The sequence below is a fragment of the Lotus japonicus genome, chromosome 6, assembly GCF_012489685.1.
Source record: "Lotus japonicus ecotype B-129 chromosome 6, LjGifu_v1.2".
Taxonomy (NCBI): Eukaryota; Viridiplantae; Streptophyta; class Magnoliopsida; order Fabales; family Fabaceae; genus Lotus; species Lotus japonicus.
Genome location: NC_080046.1, coordinates 1,444,681 through 1,463,817, shown reverse-complemented (window position 1 = coordinate 1,463,817; position 19,137 = coordinate 1,444,681). Strand labels below are relative to the sequence as shown.

At 35.5% G+C, this 19,137-nt stretch overlaps 1 long non-coding RNA gene across 1 annotated transcript; it reads right to left on the bottom strand.

Annotated features, from left to right (window-relative positions):
• Positions 1-1,838: 1,838 nt before the first annotated feature.
• LOC130723633 (uncharacterized) lies at positions 1,839-3,115 on the bottom strand. The gene is made up of 2 exons (XR_009014313.1): positions 2,705-3,115; positions 1,839-2,458 (listed from the first exon to the last, which is right to left on the bottom strand). It is a non-coding gene; the product is annotated as an uncharacterized LOC130723633 (long non-coding RNA).
• Between the last annotated feature and the right edge of the window lie 16,022 nt (positions 3,116-19,137).

Genomic DNA, 19,137 nt, shown 5'->3' with positions numbered 1-19,137 from the left:
CCCAAACGATCAGGGCCCAAAGCCTTTTTATAATTAAAATATCCTCAGCTATGACTGCTTTGTTTTTGTTTTCTTAATCTGTCTTTTTACTCAAGATGCCGATAGTATGCTTAAAAATGGTTGTTTGTACTCTCTAGATTGAGAGTTTAATCTTTATCATGAGACACTTTTAACTTTTACCATATTTGTTCAAATAAGATTGCCTTAGTAGAGAGAATATTTGGGGTTAAACCAAAAAGATAAATTTGTGTTTTAGTAAGATCATTTCCTTTATTCTTAGTGCCCGTTTGGCATCCCGTTAGAAACATGGTGTTTGAATTAACGTGATTTTGTTAAAATGATTTTGAGTAAAATTATGTTTGAGTAAACGTGATTTATGTTTGGATGATTTGTAACAAACGTGATTTAAAAAAAATGAATATCGTTTGGATGATATTAATTGAACTCATGTTTGGCACTATAATTAAAAAAATAAATTATATTTATATTATTAAATATAGTTTCAAATAAATTATATATAATAAAATCATAAATTATACTATTTCTTTATTATGAATATTTTTCAATTTTCATTACTAAAAATAAAATAAAATAATAAAAAGGAAACAAGATACAGGGACACCACCTGTCAAAAAAAAGATACACGGACACCAACTTTTAATTCAATTTGGTTTAAGAGACCTTGCATCTTCCTCTTTGCTTCTTCGTTTGCTATTTCACTGTTGCTTTCCTCTTTCTCTCAAACCACAGCTGCAATTCGCAGGTGTAGGGGAGCCCAGGTTGGTGAAAGCCAAAAATTATGGCTTGCCTTTAATTCTCTAACGCGAACGCCAGACGCTACCGCTCCAATTTTCCGCTTCTCGTCCAACGCCGTTTTGGTGCTGATCTGCGTTGGTGCGTTTCCAAAAACGCCAAACCAAACAGGTAAAAATCAGAGGTGAACCACGTTATTTCAAACGCAACGCCCGTTAGGAGTCTTCAACGCTATACCAAACAGGCCCTTAGTCAATTCGTGCATACGTCATATAACTTCACATAATGACCCATGTTCTCAACTCAGACAATATTGTCTCTCAAATGATATTCAAAAAAGAAAAACAAGCACAAAAGAATTATTGCATTTTAATTTGTTTCAAAATTTGATCATAACATATGTAGTTAGCTTATATGGAGATGCGCTCTGTTGGAATTCTGTTGGTCCTTGCAGTCCAGCCACGGAAGAAGCTTCTCATGGCAGTCTAGGCTCCAATGATGGTTGCGAGCAGTGACGGATCCAGGAATTTCATGTTGTGGGGGCAATATGTACATATAAATTTTAAGTAAAAATATAACAAATAGAAGTTTGAATAAACATCATAATTATTTTCATTATGAGTTTTCATATTTTGAAAACATTGCACAAATTTTTCATTCTCAACACTAGTCTAGTTAAAATTGGATTAAGTGATACTTAGTTTTTAAATTGTGTCTTTTTTTTATCCCAAACAATGAAATTGTGACACATTAAATAAAAAATTGCATAGATATGACATTTATAGCTTATATTTAATTGATGAAGGACATAATAAGACACTATTCTAGGGACTAAGAGTTTTGATCAATTAAAATCACATAACCATAATTAATTTCCCACTCCTAACTGTATAAAAGCATAAAAAAAAACCTACCCCTATAAAATTTAAAATATGTACATAAAGTGACTTTCAATTAAGTTTCAGAATTTCACATAGTAAAATTTTATTAAGCGGCAGTAGATATATAGAATATGTGAAAAACAAACACATAACAAAACAAAAAAAGACAAAATGAAAATATCAAAGGCAAATACCAAAAAAAACAATCTAGAACCACAGTATCTATTGTGATGATTATGATTCCTTGGACATTAGTTTTGTTCAATGGAAAACTAAAGCAAAATGTGGATCAGACGTAACAAAAGTTCATCTTTAATGGCACAAAAGGTAAAACTGTAAAAGTATGGGGGCACTCATTAAGTAGGTGGGGGCATTGTAGTATTTTACATAGTAAAGTATGGAAGTTGACCAAGAAAAAACAGTATGGTATGCAACAAAAGTGAAAATGACGTGGAGGCATTTGACCCCATCCCTTCCAACGTGGGTCCGTCCCTGGTTGCGAGGGCGAGCAGGTTCATGCAGTCCCTCCTTCCAGCACGTCTGTGGTCATGTTGTTTTATGTTCGTTCGTCGTTGTGCGCCTTCGATCATCCTTGATGTTTTTGTTTTCACATTTCCTTTCTCTGTTGTGTTCGGTCCTTGAGAAGTATTTTATGTAGTTTGTCTTCATGGCATCCATCTTGCTGAGTATAGGACGAAGACAAAGACTATGATATCGGTGTCTCAACAATGGAACGCTCAACATCCAGATCGTGCGAGCCTCTTTGTTTATGGGATTGTTTGTTTCTCTTTGCGCTTGCCACTACTCTTCTTACCATAATATCCCTATTTAATTAATTCAAACTCTTGTTTAAAAATTTATGATATATATATATATAAATTTCATTCATCACTAACAACTTATAATGAGTAAGAAAATAACTATATTTCAAAAAACAAACTCCTAACCCTAATCATGCTTCTAAGTCACGCCTTCTAACAAAATGGAGAGAGAATTTCTTGTTTTTGAAGATCAAACCCTAGAAACAACTCTAAGAAGGATTAACACTTTAGGGAAGATTGAACAAGTACCTCTTATAAAAAACACAAGAAGATAATCAACAAAAGCAAGAACGTGATGAAGATCTTCAAGTCAACCACGAACCTCGTTCTTCAAAAAGTGCTCCTTACCATTTGATTTTCAAGAAGAAGGTTTGAGTTTTTTTCCAGAGAGAAGAGAGAGAGAGTCGCGAGATAGAGAGAGAGAGAGAGAGAAGAGGCCTGTGGATCAAATGATTTTCCCAAGAGAGAATTCTAAATGAGGGAAAAGGAAGCAACTCCAAGGAATGATTTTTCCACTAGCCTAAGGGGTCTATTTTGCTTTAACTCTTAATAATTTGTTTTTGGTCGTAACAAAGGTTGATTTTACTCGAGTTGTGGATTTACTAAAATTAGATCTTGGACTTGGATTTCAACCATACTAGATGGGCTTTTCTTGAAAAAAAAAATCGTGAACTTTTCTTTAGAATGTTCGAAAAAGGCTGGGAAATAGACTGTTTGTGTATAGGCAAAACACAACAACAGCCTTTTGTTTGTGTAGATATAGACATTATCACATTCAATTTGTGGTCTTTACGCCAAATTTTTTTTTGAGGTTTTTCATAAAGGGTTAAATATCCTAAAATAATAAATTGTTGGCTTTGGCCTCTCTTTAACTTTTTGGTTGATTTGGTCATCATAAAATATTGAATTATTAATTTTGATTCCATCCATTACCGCTACTAACATATTTTGTGGCGGTTTGAAAATTATCATTATTGCACAAAAACTGCCACAAAATGTGCTAGTAGCGATTTAAGCTACCATAAAAATGGGCGGACGATCAAAATCAGTAACACATTATCTTAAGGCAACGAAAACCTTAAAAAGAGATTAAAATTAATAATTCACTAATTTAAAAGACTAAACATATTTTACCCTAACCAAATTTTTATCAAGTCATGAGTGAAATTGCCTAACACGGACATGAAGAAAATATCACCAAAAACTCTCGCGTGGCTTGAATAAATCAAGCGAGACGTCATTCAATATTTTTATATTTGTTAGGATGATTTTATAAGCTATGTAGTAAGTAGCTGATAGTCACATCTTTTTTTAACTATTATAGTGGTAGATAAAGAATTGATACAATGATGAAGTCATACACTACGTACTGAATATGATTTATGCGACGGAACACAGGACTTTTCTTGGTCTATGTTTGTATTTTTTAAACTAAATCGCCGTTCAATGCAAAACTCAAATAAAGCGGGTTTCAAATGTGAATATATATATTTAAGTATTTAACCATGTGTAGGGAAAACTTTGTCAAGCAAGTAATTATCCCAACTTAAACATAACTTAAACATGATTGGTTCAATGAAAAATAAATGTGGTTTAAAAGAAAAATGCATTTTGGGGATGACAATAAGCATTAAAAGGTCGGGCTATTTGTAAATTGACTCTTACGGTAACCAAAAAAAAAAAACAAATGACTTACTCCCTCCGTTTCATAAAAATTGTTGTTTAAGATTGTGGCACAAAGATTAAGAAATGACAATTAATATTGATAGTATAATGTTATTACGGTATCCTTATTTAATTTCACTAGTACTATGTGCAACAATTAAATTCTACTTAGATAGAGACGAATGTAGTTAATAGAAAAGAGTTATAATTGGTTGATATGAGAGGTGATAAATGAGAAATTTTTTATTAAATGAGGGTATGATGGAAAAAATTAGCAAAAATTGTATTGACTTTCTAAAACAACAAACATTTTAAAATATTGAAAGAAAGTCTAAAATAACAATCTTTCTTGAACGGGAGAGTATTGTATGACTTTTTATTACTAACTCTAAACCGTCACAATTTATGGGTGCAGATTTGATGTCTCATGGATGAAGTCTCTAATAACAATACTATTTTCCAACAATAAATTGATTAACTGCCAACTTGAATATTATTGACACCATTAACCATAAATTATGTGTTTAACTCCCATATCTCATTGCTTGTGTTTTTTCTCTTTATTCTAGTATTTTTTTAAAATCAGATTGGATAAAGTAATTATGTACCCGACTGCTGACACATGGTGTGGTATAGATAATAAAATTAAAAATTAAGGAAATCACAACCCCAAAAATATATTATTAAGCAAGATAAATAAAGCCAAAAAAGGGGAAATGATGATGATGGATATGGCATTTAAAAGCTCCAGCACAATGTTCCAAAAGCAAAACATGCACTCCATATCCATGTTCTACATTTGAAGCTGGCAATTTGTTGGCCTAGCTATCTCACTTTGTTCCTGTCACAAAATTTCAAGGAGTGTCTAGATATAAATCAGATAGCAGGGAAATATACATAAATTTGCTTGTTAATTTTTTTTCGTTGACGATTGCATATCCCTCCAACAAATGTCTTTTTTAAGATTCGAACTTGTGTTCACATCTTAATAACAATTTAATTTACTTACCAATAAACCAGTATATTGTTTTCAGATTAAAAACAGTATTAAATTATATTTCACTTCAAAATGTCTGTAGATATATAATTTTCAACTTTCGGCATAATGGGATGTTAAAAGATGCATGAACTTCCACCCTAGCTTTGATATTTTGGACAACATGATTTATAAGTAGAGAGGAGAATACGACGATTGCCACGTGAAAAGTCTCCAACATAATGAAGGCATAGCAAAGACCGCTTGAGAATTTGATAAACATGTGGAGCCACATTCAATTAACAACGTACACCCTTTTGTTGACACCATCTAACAAAGATTAATCAAAACTTCTATAGAAAATATTTGCCTTTAGGAAAATACTATTTGGAGCTAATTGAGCTCTGTGAAAATTAGGTTAAACAGAATTTCATTGGGCAAAAGAGATGTGTAATCCATGACAAAAATCAACTGGAAATATGGATTGAGAGTAAAGCCAACATTTTCCGGGAGATGTTTGAATCTACCCCACCATAACAAGTTATTTAATTCTAAAACTCACTTTAATTTGCATAAAAAGATGGTTTAATGGGTGGTCTACATTTCATTAATGCAAGCTTAGTGGATTCCTTTCAATAAATTACTAGTTGATTGCTTGAGGAGAATATATTTGTTTTATAATGGCCATTCATGTGGTAGACTATAATACTGATAGAGTTTGTAATTATTGGATAAAGAGATGACCCCGTCCACATTTCGACTTTAGCTTTGGAATGTTGCATTCAAGTTGTTAACAATTTTTAAGCTAAATAATCAAGGATTAGAAACTATGACACGTGATTCCACGTGAAGATGGGTCCTACAAGCTGATATGCCTCAGATCCTTTGAGCACTAACACTGTGTTTGGTAACGCAGAAGTATAGTGAAGAGAGATTGTCCAAGGAGAGAGATCCGCGTGATGGAGATAACTTCCGTGTGTTTGTGTTGGGATTGACTCATTATCTTATCAGTTATTTGAATTTGATTTAAGGGGATTGTGATATTGGGTTAGAGGGATTTTATCTTATTGGTTTAGATAAGACTCTATCTTATCTTATGGGTTAAGATAAGACTCTATCTTATCTAATGGGTTTAGATAAGATGTTTAGATTATCTTATCTTGTAATACTAGAGTTAGTAGTGTCCTATAAATAGATAAGATCTCTAACAATAAAAGTGTGCCATGTGCTAGTGTGCACCAGGTGTGTGCGGAGTGCGCCGCAATTGGGCGGTGTGCAAGTGCGCTGCAATTTAGCGGTGTGCGAGGGTACACAGCAATTGGACAGTTGAGAGAAACTGCTATTGCAGATGTGTGACACAATTAGACAGTTGAGAGAAATTGCTATTGTAAACACAATTGATTATTGAGAATCAATAAAGGGAGCTATAGCTACTCTATAGCCGCAGAGGTAGGCTCAATTGGCCGAATTGCGTGAACAAAGTTTCTGTGTGGTTTATTCGTGCTTTCTCGCTCTATCGTACTGTCTGAATCAAGTTGTGCCCTTTTTTTTTCTCATCAATTTGTATCAGAGCCAGGTTCGCGGGACCGAGGCTGGTGTGCCGAAAGTATCCATTGACGGTGTAGTCAGGTGGAGTGTTCCGTTTCTCACGGTGGAGCTAACGGCGGTGCGAGGTTGGATATCTTCCGCTGCTGATAAAGGCCATGGGGATTGCAGAAGTCAGCGAGAGGAGAAACTGACGGATCTAACAGACACAGAACAAGGTGTTGAGTAAGGTGGAGTTCGAGTGCCAGAGTGCAGCGGACATGTTGACCAAGCCAGTCACCACCAATCCCGAAAATCGAATTCAAGAAACTGAAGCAACAGATCATCACAAGGGAGTTTGGAATTCGCCAAGGTGGAGATTGTTGGGAATTGGCTCATTAGGAAAATCTGGGGCCCACAGATTTTATTTTGAGGCCAAATATTCAGTTTATTAGGATTTGATTTAATGGAGAACACAGTCCCGGAAATAAGGATTCAGAAGCTGAGCAGTTGATCTTCACGAGGGTTCGAGAATTCGCCAAGGTGGAGATTGTTGGGATTGACTCATTATCTTATCAGTTATTTGAATTTGATTTAAGGGGATTGTGATATTGGGTTAGAGGGATTTTATCTTATTGGTTTAGATAAGACTCTATCTTATCTTATGGGTTAAGATAAGACTCTATCTTATCTAATGGGTTTAGATAAGATGTTTAGATTATCTTATCTTGTAATACTAGAGTTAGTAGTGTCCTATAAATAGATAAGATCTCTAACAATAAAAGTGTGCCATGTGCTAGTGTGCACCAGGTGTGTGCGGAGTGCGCCGCAATTGGGCGGTGTGCAAGTGCGCTGCAATTTAGCGGTGTGCGAGGGTACACAGCAATTGGACAGTTGAGAGAAAATGCTATTGCAGATGTGTGACACAATTAGAGAGTTGAGAGAAATTGCTATTGTAAACACAATTGATTATTGAGAATCAATAAAGAGAGCTATAGCTACTCTATAGCCGCAGAGGTAGGCTCAATTGGCCGAACTGCGTGAACAAAGTTTCTGTGTGGTTTATTCGTGCTTTCTCGCTCTATCGTACTGTCTGAATCAAGTTGTGCCCTTTTTCTTCTCAACAGTTTGGTACCGAGTAATGATATACTCACACCTCGCTATCTCTTCTATCTTTTTTCCACACATTTTTTTTAATTCTCTCTGCATTTTCTGTCACATCACATGTCATATCACTTGTACTCCCTCCGGTCATATTTATAAGCATGAAAGAGAAGAAAAATTTTGGTCCTTTTTATAAGAACCAAATGAAAGTTTGAGCTATATTAATTATTTTTTTCCAATGATGCCCTTATTAATTCTAACTTGTAAAAAGTGTCTCATTAATTATTCTTTCTCTTTCCCATTTTCCAACACTAATAACAAAGGGTAATTTTGGAAGTTTATTTTGATTTAAGACATATTTAAAGCATTTTATCTAGTTTAACTAAATTTCTTAAACTATGTGAATTTTTTTTTGTTGCTTATAAATAGGACCGAAGGGAGTATTTCTCATTTCTCTTCACATCTAAAAGAGGTGGAGGTGGAAATGGATGGGGCACCAAACATTATTGGTTTGGTACCTGCTTGGTGAGAGAGAGAGAGATTATCCACACCTTTTAGCAATCTCTCATATTTGAGGAGAAAAGCAAGTTGCATCTCTTTCATTCTTTTTTTTTACCATTTTGTCCTTAACTAGCTTAAATGAGATTTATCTACCACTATATTTTAATATATATTAATAGGATAAAATTGTCCTTTACACTAAAAAGCTACTTTACACTTCATTCTCTCTTCTCTTTTTATCATATCAAACAACATATTAAATTTACTATACTTCTTATCTATTTCTCTCTACTTATCTTCTATCTTCTCTACTCTCTTTTCTATCTCTCTTTTCTCTACCAAACAAAATGTAAGTTTTGATAAACTTCAATCATGTACATTTTCGACTAAGACTAGGTGATTTTTTATTTATTAGACTAACCGTGCCTATTAGAATATTAAAAAGATATCTCATTATCTCAGAATTTTTTTATCATATTTTATAGTATCTTATAATATATGAGTATTATATTAAAGTAATTAAGGCAGTTTGGATTATTTTTTAGATGGATTTATTTCATTGTTCTCTTATTTAATTATGATTATGAGTTTATCCATTACTATATGTGTAAGTATCTTATCTTTTAATAAAGTCAATCATCCACTATGTAATTCTTTGTGCATTCCGTTTCCTCTTCTCTTCTTCACACAAGTCAATGATCGAATCTGCTCTGATACCATGATATTAGAGATTTTACATGGTATCAGAGGAGATTCAATCATTGACTTTTGTCATCACTATTTCGATGTTGAGTTTCTTAAACTTTGGAACTTCATTTTGTTTGTGATTACTCACCGTAAACAACCACCACTGTGCGCGTCGCCAAACACCTCCACGCGCAACAACTCACCTCCACGTTTCGTCGCCTCCTCCGTGCATAATTACACGTCCGACCTCTGCTTCGGCAGGCCAGTACTCGGAGTCGGGTTGCCAGCAACCGTCGTCCATCAGTAGGGTCTCTAGAAGCTAGGTTGAATCACACACGTCGTCTCCTCATCCTTCTTTCACTCATATCTATTGCGACATCAAGAGCCGCTATGATTAAACCGTCTAGATTTCTGCCCTCAATTCTTCTATTAAAAAATGAATTTTAGCACATTGTATAATTGGGTCTGTGCTTGCTCCATGCTTCAAGTCCAATTGAGCAAGCTCAAAAAAGCTCTTGCGTGAGAGGGAATGGCATGTTAGAGGACTCATATGACTCTAGCAACAACAAGGTAATCAGTCATAACGGTCGTCATAAACCGACACTAAACATTTGATAAGATGAAGGAATATATGGTCCTTTTTTTTGTGTCGATACGACAGGTCGAATCCATAATACGATCGGTAATTAACTAAATTTCAAAATACTATTTTTAAATGAATGTAGCGTCAGCCTTGACTGGCGCTTATATTGGCTGCCTGCCTGCCACAATGCAAATTCGATGATGAGTTATTGTTGACCCGTGATTCTGAATGAGTTTTCTTTCTAATTTCTCTTTGTTTTATTAGGTAAATTAGGTATTTTAGTTATTTAAAGGCACTTTAATCGTATTTCATGATTTTTTGTCTTTTTGGCTTAATAGCTCTTTTGGTCCCTCACTTATCACAATTTTGCACTTTTGGTCCCTCTAGAAAAAAATTAGCAAAATAGTCCCTCACATTTGCACACTTTTACCATTTTAGTCCCTATTAGGTAGAGCTGGGTATGCGGTTAGACCGCCCCGCGTAGGCCCGCATTTAAACGGGCCTCTATTACGCTGGTCCGCCCCCGCGGATAAGCGGGCTGGCCCGCGGGCCACAAGCCAAATTAAAAAATAATAAAAATGCAATTTAAAACTAAATTAAAAATATTTGAGTAACCAGACGGTTCAAAACTAAGCAATGGAAAAGTTGAGTTCTAAACTAAGTTACAAGTAACCAGAGCAAAACAGAAAGAATGTAAGCAACACAAGATATCAAATTTTCATTTTTTCATTGCAGTAATAGGTAAAATAATAAATAAATAAAAACACGATTGAAGATACAATCATAATTATACAAAACACTAGCAGAAAGTAAGGCTAATTGTGTGGGGTTCATTTACTGTACACAAAGATTTCTTTGTGCAAGGTTGCATAAACCTACTTTTACATGCTATTGTAGGTTCAGTAGGTCATTCTTTTTTTTTACACTTTTGGCCCACATTTTCTATAAACTCTACTTTGACCCATATCTATTATAATTTCTACAAAATGAACCCATAATCGTATTTCAACCAGAAATTCATCCCTTCCTCGAAAGTTGATCACCTGTCCAAAAAGATATTCATCACTTCCCCAGAAATTCCCTCAGAAAATCATTCAAATCCCAAAATCACATTTCAGACAGATATTCATCCCTTTTTTTTTATAGAAATGTACTGCCACCATTAATAGAAAGGAAAATTCTTTAAGTTATAATTACATTGCTAAACAAAAGCAATCTTCTCTCTCAAATTAATGGTACCATTTATTTATTGGATCGTTGGCCATTATGACTGCTAAACAGAAAGAACAAAACGAAAAAATAAAACAGAGAAATTAAACTCCATGTTTCAGGCATATGATAAAGGGGCCAGCAACTGTACATTGAGCCTAGTATATGTTGTTCATATCGAAATACAAGCCAGCAAGCGCTGCAATTCCCATAACAATTGCAATAGGCAAATTCCCCTTCCCCTGAAATTCATCCAAACCCAAACATCCATCCCAAACAAGATACCCAGCAACCCCAACCCCCTTCCACCCTTCTCTCCCTCTCAATCTCCCTCCACGCCTCCCACAACCAACCATAGCAGAAACTTAAACCACAACCCAGCCTCTCAGTTTTGAAGCCAAATCAGAAACCAAACCCAACAATCACCAAAAATAAATCCCCATCATGCTCAAATACAAGCAAAAATCGAAACAATTTTGTTTGAATGCTTGAGTTGCGAATTTGGTTTTGACATCGAGGATGTGGGCATCGACCCAGTGAACGAGGGAAGGGATTACAGAGTCGGCGTTTGAATCGAGAGGGGGTGGGTTGTCGGAGAACTTGACCCAAGCTGGGAGTTCCGGTGACTCCGGGGTCAGTTGCGACTTCACTGCGGTGCAGAGAAGGTTGTCGTATAGGAAGCGGTGCGACCCGTTGATGGCGGTGATTCTCAGAGAAAGGCGATGAGTGAATAGGATAAGGATTCAGAACTTGGAGAGCCTGAATGTGGTGGAGGATCATAATCAAAATTTGAAAACTTTAGGATAAACATCGAATTATCTGAAATGTTGCTTGGGATCATACTTAGAATTTTTAGTAAATGTGGGCCAAAAGTGTAAAAACAAGTTACCTGTTGAAAACCTACACTAGCAGATAAAATTAGGTTTGTGCAATCTTACACAAGGAAATCTTTGTGTATTGTAAATGAAACCAATTGTGTGCTGTGTTATTAAAGTACCAAACAATACATAACGTTGAAATTATAGGCTTTAGGTAGACAAGGGGAAAGAGATAAGAGAGGAGGAGCAAACCTGGTTGATGCGGCGAGAGGTGCGGTGGCGCGGCGGCGCGGCGGCGTGGCGCGGTGGGCGAGTGGCTGCTGGCGCTGAGACTTGAGGAAGAGAGGGAGCGTACATGTTTTTGAGAGAGAGAGGAACCAAAGTAATTTAGGGTTTGTTAATTTAGGAATGCAATCAGATTTTAGAGAGAGGAATGGGTTGGACTTTTGTCTTTTGGTGTCTTAAACTTTTGTAATGTGGTCCAGCCCGCAAAACCGCGGTTCAACCCGCTTGAACTCGCGGGTTGAGCGGGCTAGACCGCGTAGGCCCGCTTTTAAACGGGCAACCAAACACCGGGCCACAGCCCGCGCGGGCTGCGGGTTAAGCAGGCCGGCCCGCGGGCGCGGGCCAATTCGCCCAGCTCTACTATTAGGGATCATTTTTGCAAAAAATTAAGCAATGTGGAGGACCAAAAGTGCTAATTTTTTTTTGGGACCAAAAATGTAATATCGTGATAAGTGAGGGACCAAAAGAGCTATTAAGCCTTGTAATTTTTTAAGTTCATCTTAGGATTTTCTAGCTTTTATTAGGTATTTTAATGTTTTTTTTCGTGGTTAGCCGATTTATAGGTTTCGTTGAAGGGTTGGTGTTGCACTATGTGACAATTCAAATTGAAGTTCTATGTGTTATGACTAACATTTTAAAATTCCATCCAAATCCAACAGTGCACGAACTCGCACAAGCCATTTTACAATAGGAGCCCAATGTTGGAAAGTTGGGTGCGACCGCACTGGTCTTGTGGTGCGGTCACACCAGTTTCAACGAACAAAACTCGGAACTTTTCGAGTTTTAGCATTTAAGAATGACGATTTAGTTTTTTTAGAGATCTTATACATTGTGGAACTAAACGAAATGGCTAGGAGAAGACTTTTAAGCTTTGTTAGGGCTTGTAAACATATTTTTCTAAGCTTTTCATCTTTAATTATGTCTGTGGTAGCCATGTTTGGCTAACCTTGTTTGCCAGATTATTGTGCTTCATATTTGATAGAATATGACTAGGTACTAAGGGATTAGATATCACTATTTAATTAATAGGTTTACTTGACTAAGGGATTTGTAAGTGAATAAATAAGGAAAACACCATATATGAATTGAATTGAATTCCTATATATAATTTGAGTGCATTAAAACATAGAGAGTAGTTAACGAAATCAAATCCCTAGTATGTTTTACTCATTGTTTTTTAATAACTATTTAATTTGTTTTCTATTTTCATTCTGCAATATTGAATTTGCAAAAAAAAAACACTTTAATCGTTCTTTTAGTAATCGAATTACTGAACATTGGTAATAAACAACCACAGTTCATGTGTTCGATCTTTTCCTGCTACGTAAGAATTAAGTATACTTGCGTAGAAGTTATCGAGTTTTTAGTGCCACTATCAGAGATTGTGCCTTTGTTTATATCAGTGTAAGCTAATTTTTATTGCTCAAAACATTTTTTTTAATTTTATGGTGTGTTGGTGCTTCTGATCCTAGTTTTGAGTGTATGCGAGACATTGTTAATCTTCATTATTTTTTGATATACCGTACATTTTATTCCCTTCTTGCAAAAGAAAGAAGAATGGTACATGCAGCCATGGATGAACTCCAGAGGATTTGGAGATGAGCTCCAAGCTGAAATTGAGGCAAAACTTCGTGCTAAGAATGAAGCTAGGAGGGCTCGAGAAGAAGATGAGAGGATGCGCATGCTAGGATATACATTAAGTTGTGTTTGGATCGAGTAATATTTAAGGGGAATGTAATTTTCGAGAGTATTTAAAATCCTTCATAATAAAATACCTTGTTTGAGTATTTAATATATGAAATTCTCAAATAACTAGCATTTAAATGAAGTATTTCAATCAATGAAATATGAGGTTATTATAATCACCTCAAATTGGATGGAATTGTGAAAATCCCTCGCCTCTCACTCGCTCGTCTCAAAACCATAGAATATGAGTCTTGAACCATAAAATTGATGCTAAACCCGGCTTGAACCATAAAATCGATGCTAAACCCGGCTTGAACCATAAAATCGATCAAAAACGTAAAATCGGCCAAAAACCCTAAAATCGGCCGAAAAACCTAAAATCGACCCAAAACCCTAAAATCGACATTAAACCTGACTTGAACCTTAAAATCGATCGAAAATTCTAAAATCAACACTAAACCCGACTTGAACCTTTAAATCGACCGAAAAACCTAAAGTTGACCCTAAACTCGACTTGAACCCTAAAATCGGTCATAAACACTAAAGTCAACCCAAAACCCTAAAATTTACCAACAACCATACTTGAACCCTAAAATCGGCCGAAAAACCTAAAATCAAAATTAAACCCAACTTAAATCTTAAATTGGGATGAAAACCCAAAAATCAACCTTAAACCTGACCTGGACCCTGGACCCTGAAATCGGTCGGAAATATAAAATCGGCCAAAAATCCTAAAATGACACTGAACATAACTTGAACCTTAAATTTGGCTGAAAAACCTAAAATTTCCCAAAAAGCCTAAAAACAACCCTAAAACCTAAAATTATTCTAAAAACCCTAAAATTAACACTAAACTTGACTTGAACCTTAAAATCGGCCGAAATGCCTAAAATCGGCTAAGAACCCTAAATTCAGCTGAAAACCCGGTTTTAGGTTTTGGATCATTAATTTGAGGGTTTATGGTCAATTTTAGATTTTTCTGACGACTTTAGGATTCATGTCAAATTTAGGGTCAATATTAGACGTTTGGGGCCGATTTTAGGTTTTCCGGTCGATTTTAGGGTTCAAGTTTGGTTTAGTTTTGGTTTTTGGATTTATGCCGATTTTAGGCTTCAGGTAAGATTGAGGGTTGATTTTTGGATTTTCGGCCAATTTTAGGGTTTATGTCTGATTTTAGGGTTTTGGGTCGATTTTAGTGTTTATGGCCCATTTTAGGGTTCAAGATGAGTTTAAGGTCAATTGTTGGTTTTTAGGTCGATTTTAAGGTTCAAGTCGGGTAGGAGGTTTTAGGATTAGCTTCATATCCTTACAACTAGCCCTATGCTTAAATAATGAAATATTTCTTAGGTAGCCTCTATAATGCTTCATGCCTATTTGTTTGATACGTTTGCATGACAATTGCTTTTGGGTAGTGCATTAAATTAGGGCAATTAACAATAACTTAACAGTGAGTTAATTGCTTAACCGGTATAGTTGGCTTTCATAGGAACCGTAGATTGAATATATAAATTAGGGAATCTATTTCAGTTACTACTGTACCCTTGAGACTTCTCTATCTTTGAACTCTCCACCTATTTTTATTGCTTTGTTTACTTTCTTGCACAAACATCAAACCTTTCGATTGCTGAGACAATTAATCATCCTTTGAAACTAACTATTTACTTAGTCATTGGATAAAATAACTGGAACTTCCAAATCATATATTATTTGAGTAGTAAAATGCAATTCCTATTTTGCGTGTTATTTTAATATGCATCTAAAGTGTGTCTCTCTTATTGTGTATATGTACGTAGGATTGTAACAAACTTAAAGAGAATAAAGTGCAAATATTACATAATTGTTGAATTGATATTTATAATTAGTGATATTACCATACTAAATAATCTTTATTCTCACAATTAATGTGTAGTACCTCATCACTAGTGAGATTGAGCTTATCATTTTATGTTGTACTACATATGTTTCTATTTAACGGTCCAAAGAGATAATTGTTGAAAAAATTGGGGATAAACAACGCGAACACCGAACGCAACAGTAACCTTGGTGGAACAGAAACAACAACAACACGAACAATACACGTTCACAAAACAGAACCTGCAATAAAATAAGCTGAGTCGTGAAAATCAATTTGCTGCCCTTTTATTCGGATTGAAGGTATGAAAAACACTAGAAAAGGGGGTTTGAATAGGGTTTTGAAGTAAAAATGCTTTCTTTTGAGGTTCTCGTAAAACTCTCGGTTTCAAAGGTAGAAGAGTAAAGAGTAAAGAGAGAAACACACAAGGATTTTATCCTGATTCACTTGAACAAATCCTCAAGCTAATCCAGTCCACCCGTTAAGGTGATTTCTTCCTTCGTCGAATGAAGGTAATCCACTGATCAAAGGTTGTTACAAATGCACAAGCACACCTTGCTCAGTGACTAACAATCCTAAGAACCAGCAAACCCAAAGACACACAAGTCTTAGTCTTCTCAAGGCTGCTGATGACCCGAGGTTTATTCTATGTTTTTCGAGTCCTTCTTGTTTCTTTCTTTTCCTTTTTGAGTCCTTTATTGAGTTTTAAGTCAAGTTGAGTCCCTTTTTAATTCATAATTGCATTTGCATTAGTTTAGGTTGTTTTAATCAATTTATTTGGTCTTTTTATTAGTATAGTTAGAGATTAATTCCTATGGTCAGTTTTGAGCTGAAGTCCTTTGAATTCATGAGTGTTGATTGCACATTGGGGGTTTTATTTGCTGAATTCAATGAAGGGATGATGAATTATCATGATTAATGACATTTCACATGAGTTACATTGTTGTTTTGATGGTTTCTTGAGATTCTTTTCAGATTTGATAAGTTTTTGATGGCTAATGATGATGATTGAAAGCTAAGTTAGAGCCATGATGATAGGAGAAGTGGGAGTTACAAAATTGAAGAAAAACCAGATGAGCCACGCATGTGCGCCATGTATCCCAGGCACATGCGTGGAGGTACTGTTGAAAAAACCTGATGGCCACGCATGTGCGCCGCCTGATCCACGCACATGCGTCGTGGCCTGACCTGATGCTGCGATTTTTGTGTTTTGAGCGTTTTTTTCTCACGCATGTGCGTGGAGAAGGCCACGCACATGCGTGGATGACCACTGGAAACTCTATAAATACGGCTTTTGTTATTTCTTTTAGTTATCTTGTAACTTTTTGAACAAAACTTAGAGGTTTAGGTTCTTGGAGCTTGTGGAAGGCTTCTTGCTACTCTTGTTTCAGGTTTTTGTTCTTTTAATTTGCATTATGAAGTCCCTAGCCATGCTTGGCTAGTTTAACTTTGTACCTTGGGGATTGTGGATCCTGGTTTAAGTTATGTTATGAACTTCTGAGTTTCTTATATGAATAAAGTTTCCTTTATATGTATCTTTTCTCTGTTTCAATACTCTCTTGAATGCATGCAAGTGTTTGACTTTCTTCTTGCACAACGGTAGTTGGTAAGGATTAAGGGACTTGGGATTAGATTGATTTGTTTGCTATTACTTAGGTATAAGGGTGAGAACTTATTGTGTTGGCCTGAACATACAAGCTTCATTCTTCAATTGAATTGACTAGGTACTAAGGCATTAGGCTTAGCAACTGAAATTGAATGATTTACTTAATTAAGGTATTAACAAGTAAAGGTAAAGGCTACATCACCATAGAAATTTTTCTAAGAGTTCATATATGAATTAGATTGTGAGTAACATAACTCAATTAGGTGAAACTTGACCAAGGTACTGTTATCTCATAAGTTTTACTGGATTTGTGTTTATGCTTTTGTGACAATTGCTTTCATCACAACAAACTTTAAACTATATTTTTTTTTTCTTTTCCATTCCAAACATTAATGTCCAAGATCAAATCAACAAACAATTATTTATGTGGTTCGACAATCTTTTGTATTACTTCGATCAATCCGTACACTTGCGGAATTGCTATCAAGTTTTTGGCGCCGTTGCCGGGGATAATTTTGTTTTGTTGATTGATTCCTGAGTTTTATTGTTTGGAAATGTTATTATGATTGCTTCATTGAATCAGTGCTACTAACTTGTGTGTGAAAGTAATTTTTACAGGGTTCAATGGATGTTTTTTATTTGAGTGGATTCCATGGATATGTCCCACGTTAATACTATGACCAAGGATGAGAAGGACAACCTAATGTCTTAAGGGAAGGTGATGACAACTTCAATCCATGAGATTCCCCAAATCAAAAATATTATAGAGATCTTGAACATCAACCATTTCATCAAGAACAACCTCATCAATATCATGGGAGTGGAAAGAAGAGCTTGGAAGAGATGGTGGCTGATTTGGTACTTACTAATCAGAGTTTCATGAATGAAACCAAAACCAGCTTAAGGAATCAAGAAGCTTCCATCATGAATTTGGAGACTCAGTTGGAACATATAGCCAAAACCATATCTGAAGGGGTCCCAGAATATTTCTGCCCTCAAGCTTTGGAGGAGGGAGAGCAATCACTTACTATCCATGAAAGTGACATTGTGGAGAAAAGTGAGGAGCCACAAAGTGAAGAAGAGTCCCCAAAAGGAGACTTCACCAATGTTCTTGAGACAGAAAGTGATAATACAATGGGTGAACAAATGGAAAATGTGATTGAATGTGGTGATGTTCATGATGTATCCATAGAGGATTTTGTCTTTGGAGACAAAATGCAGAAAGATGAGGAGGAAACTCCAAGTATTAGCAGTCTTAGTATCAATCTCAAGGACTTGTGGATCAATGAAAAGCATGGCAATGAACAAGTAAGAAGGTGGAATTTTCTCAACACCAAATGGAAACAAATCAGTGAGAATTTTCTTAAACCCTCTATTCTTAATTTGATTGATGTTGCCATGATATCTGGAAATGCATGTAATATGATGATGCAGTTGTGTCAAAATTTGCATGATCTAAAGGATCTAATGCAACTTGCTATAAACCATGGATAGAACTTTGAGTCCGGGGTAGTCTATCAAAGACTTTAAAAATTGAGCTTTTTGGGAGACAACCCAAGTCCAGGTTTGCTTTTCTTTAATTTGAGTTTGCTTTAATTTTGTGTTCTTTTATAAAAATAAAAATAAATCGTTTTCTTTTTCTTTTTAGGTAGTTAGTGCATCAAGTATTTTGCATGTTTTTCTTTTTACGTTTGAGTCAGTATGAATTTCCTTGGGTTTCTTACTGCTATGCTGAACTTGCTTAAGTGGTTTCATCTTGATTTAGCTGCTTCTTATTAAAAGTTGTTGATACCATCTATGTTGCTCCTTGTGGTCTTTGTCGCATGCTACTGTGATTGGAAGTGAGGTTAGCTTGAATATGTTTACTTGAGTTCACCTAAGAGTTTCACTTCAATACCCTATTTTTTTGTTGAGTGCTGAGAGTTTCAATGTTCATTCCTAACATGCTTGCACATGCTTGATTCTGTTTTGAAATGCATATCGGTTAACTCTTTGTGATGCTTGTTACTTGAAGAGACTAGTAGGAACCTTTCTTGGCTTTCAGAGTTTGGATTATCAATGTTCCCTTAGTTGCCCAAGTTGACCCTAAATGAATATTTTCTTGGTCCTAAGTTTTGATAAATCTAAAATTGTTGAGTGATCTTTGTTTGGATTGAGCAGGAAAAAAGAAATGAAAAGAGACTTCC